At 39.8% G+C, this 2,882-nt stretch overlaps 1 pseudogene; it reads left to right on the top strand.

Annotated features, from left to right (window-relative positions):
• Positions 1 to 376: 376 nt before the first annotated feature.
• On the top strand, positions 377 to 1,301 carry LOC136174631 (olfactory receptor 5AK2-like; annotated as a pseudogene).
• Positions 1,302 to 2,882: the final 1,581 nt, after the last annotated feature.

Here is a 2,882-nt window from a genome sequence, read left to right as displayed (position 1 = left end):
TTAACCTCTGCTGAGTCTCGGTGCTTCTAAGGCTTCATTTATGTTCAGCATTGGGCTATGGAAAGGAAACTGGCAGATTTGGTGAAATGTATGTCAATCTATGTTTCTTAGAATCCAAATATTAAAAGTGAATCTTATTCTGTGAAAATCTCTTTGTTTTGAAAATGAATCTATGGCTAATATGTTGGTTTTATGTGGTGATTTCTTATTTTAGAAAAAAATTGAAAGAAATTTTGGAAATAAATTTGAAAATATAATTTCATGAAATATAATTTTTACAAAGTGACATAAAGTGTTAAGGGTGTCTTCTAGTCAACAAGTCATTTCTTTTCTTTTCCTGGTCTCCCTTTTGGTCCTTTCTAGACGTTTTGTGCTCATGACACCGAGAAATAGCACTGAAGTGACTGAATTCTTCCTTCTGGGATTTGTATCTTCACTATGTTTCTGGTCATCTATGTGACCTCCATGGTGGGTAATATTGGAATGATCCTACTCATCAAGACAGATTCCAGAGTCCAAACACCCATGTACTTTTTCCTACAGCATTTGGCTTTTGTTGATATCTGTTTTACCTCTGCTGTCACTCCAAGATGATGCAAAATTTCATAATAGAAAGTAAATCAATATCATTCAAGGGTTGTGTCATACAATTATTAGTTTATACAACGTTTGTAACCAGTGACTGCTACCTCCTTGCTGTTATGGCAGTGGACCATTACATGGCCATCTACAACCCACTATGCTGTCCCATCGTCATGTCCCGAAGAGTCTGCATCCAGTTGATAGCTGGTTCATACATCATGGGCTCCACAACTGCATATGTGCACACAGGTTTTACGTTTTCACTGGTCTTCTGCAAGGGTAATAACATCAGTCACTTTTTCTGCGACGTTCCTCCAGTTTTTGTCCTCTCCTGCTCCAAAACTGACATCAACATCATGCTGATTCTTGTCTTTGTGGGATTTAAGCTGACATTCACTGTGTCAGCCATCATCATTTTTTACATGTTTTTCCTGGCCACCCTCCTGAGGATCTCTTCCAATGCAGGAAAGAAAAAAGCCTTCTCTGCCTGTGCCTCCCGTCTGACAGCAGTCACCATTTTCTATGGAAAGCTCTCTTACATGTACTTACAGTCTTATTTGCATAATTCCCATGAAAATAGGAAAGTGGCCTCTGTATTCTATGGCATTGTGATTCCCATGTTGAATCCCCTGATCTATAGCTTGAGAACTAAGGAGGTAAAAGAAGCTCTGAAAGTCATATGGAAAAAGTTCTTTTTCAGTTTGAATCCAAAGTGTTAAAATTCAGTGCATCAAAGCACCCAGTATAGCTATTGACCACTATTTAATGTTTCTGAAATAGACAGCTTCTTCTCATCTTGGTTGTGGTTGTGGTTTAGTTGCTAAGTCATGTCCAACTCTTGCGACCCCATGGACTGTATCCCACCAGGCTCCTTCTGTCCATAGGATTTTCTAGTCAAGGAAATGGTTTGCCATTCCCTTCTCCAGGGGATCTTCTCCACCCAGGAATTGAACCCAGGTGTCCTGCACTGCAAGCAGATTCTTTACTGACTGAGCAACCCTTTACTGGGTCGCTTTTTACTGACCTCCCTTTACTGGGAAGCCCCAATGCTACCTCCAGTAGATAATTTCTTTGAATGCAGGAAATTCAGCAACACATCATAGGACTTATTTTCCCTTGGTTTTAGTTTGAGGACCATATCCCATACTACCCATGAAAAGGGGCGTTTTATAGTATAATCTCTCATTTTGAGATTATAAGATATAAAGTGTGCATAGACTTGACAAAATATATAGTTATTTCAAATATATTTCAGATATATTCTAAAGAGTATAAAACCCCAGTTTTGTATTTGTGCAGCTAAGGGCTTAGTTGTGCCCAATCCTTTGAGAGCCCGTGGACTGCATCCTGCCAGACTCCTCTGTCCATGAAACTTTCCAAACAGGAGTACTGGATGAGGTTGCCATTTCCTATTCTAGGGGATCTTCACAACCCAGGGATCAAACCTGTATCTCTTGTGTCTCCTGCATTAGCTGGCAGATTCTTTACCACTCTACCACCTGGGAAGCTCAATCAATATTAAAGTTGAGGTTCATAATTTCCCATTCATTTAAACACATTCCCTAAATTTTCTACAAAGAGGCTTCTCATTTGTTCTGTTCCAGTTATTACATAACCTGAAATGTAAAATAAATGTACTCCTTTGAAAAGTGCCTTATGACTCAGGCGACTGTTTTTCTTCAGTTGCTTAGCTGTGTCTGACTCTTTGCCACCACATGGACTGCAGCACGCCATGCTTCCTTCTCCTTTCCCATCTCCTGCTGCCCTCAGTCGCTCCCAGCATCAGGATCTCTTCCAAGGAGTTGGCTCCTTCCATCAGGTGGCCAAAGTATTGGAGCTTCAGTTTCAGTTTCAACATCAGTCCTTCCAATATTCAGGGTTGACTTTCTACAGAATTGATTGATATGATCTCCTTGCAGTCCAAGGGACTCCCAAGACTTCTCTCCAGCATGACAGTTTGAAAGCATCAATTCTTTGGCGCTCAGCCTTCTTTATACTCCAACTCTCACATCCATACATGACTATTGGAAAAACCATAGCTTTGAACATATGGAACTTTGTCTGCAAAGTGATGTCTCTGCTTTTTAATATGCTATCTAGGTTTCTCATAGCTTTCTTTCCAAAGACCAAGTGTCTTTTTGTATATCTTACTTCCATAGCAATAGAAAACCTGGAATGTAGATGGATCTAAAATGACAGTGGTCGTTCATTTATTTAAATGAGAAAATGAAAAGGCCAAGAGTGCTTTGAATCAGGAAGACAGACTGTCAGCAAAAAACCCTCAGATGACTCTAAAAATG

The sequence above is a fragment of the Muntiacus reevesi genome, chromosome 9, assembly GCF_963930625.1.
Source record: "Muntiacus reevesi chromosome 9, mMunRee1.1, whole genome shotgun sequence".
Lineage (NCBI taxonomy): Eukaryota > Metazoa > Chordata > Mammalia > Artiodactyla > Cervidae > Muntiacus > Muntiacus reevesi.
This window is presented reverse-complemented; position numbering and strand designations above follow the sequence as displayed.